The sequence below is a fragment of the Galeopterus variegatus genome, unplaced genomic scaffold (assembly GCF_000696425.1).
Source record: "Galeopterus variegatus unplaced genomic scaffold, G_variegatus-3.0.2 Scaffold4060, whole genome shotgun sequence".
Lineage (NCBI taxonomy): Eukaryota > Metazoa > Chordata > Mammalia > Dermoptera > Cynocephalidae > Galeopterus > Galeopterus variegatus.
Genome location: NW_007730171.1, coordinates 73,081 through 73,683, shown reverse-complemented (window position 1 = coordinate 73,683; position 603 = coordinate 73,081).

Below are 603 nucleotides of genomic sequence, written 5' to 3'. Positions count from 1 at the left end.
GCTCAGAGTTTCTCACAAGGTTGCAGTCAAGCTGTTGGCCATGGTTGCAGTCATCTTACGGTTTTGGGGCTGGAAAATCCCCTTCAAAGATCATTCATGTGGTTGTTGTTGGCAGGCCTCAGTTCTTTGCCATGTGGCTTTCTCCATAGGGATGCTTACAATGTGGCATCTTGCTTCCCCCAGAGAGAGTGATCCATGAGAAAGAAAACACAGAGGCTGCAGGCTTTTCATAGCCTAATTTCAAACATGACACACCATTACTTCTGCCCTATGCTCTTGGTTGCACAGACCAACCAAGCCTGCTGCAACGTGAGCACGGACAGCATAAGGGTGTGCACACCAGGAGGCAGGGAATATTGGGGGCCGTCTTTGGAGGCTGCCTACCATAGTAATCCTTTGTGTTCAGTTTCTGTGTAATATCTTTTGATGAACAGAAGTTCTTCATTTTAATGCAGATCTTTCATAATTAATGCTCTTTCTAAGAAATTCTTATGATTCAAAGTAAAGATATTCTATATTTTCTTATAAAAGTGTTATGGTTTTGCCTTTCACATGTAGGTTCTTTTTTTTTTTTTTTTTTTTTTTTTTTTTTTTTTTTTTTTC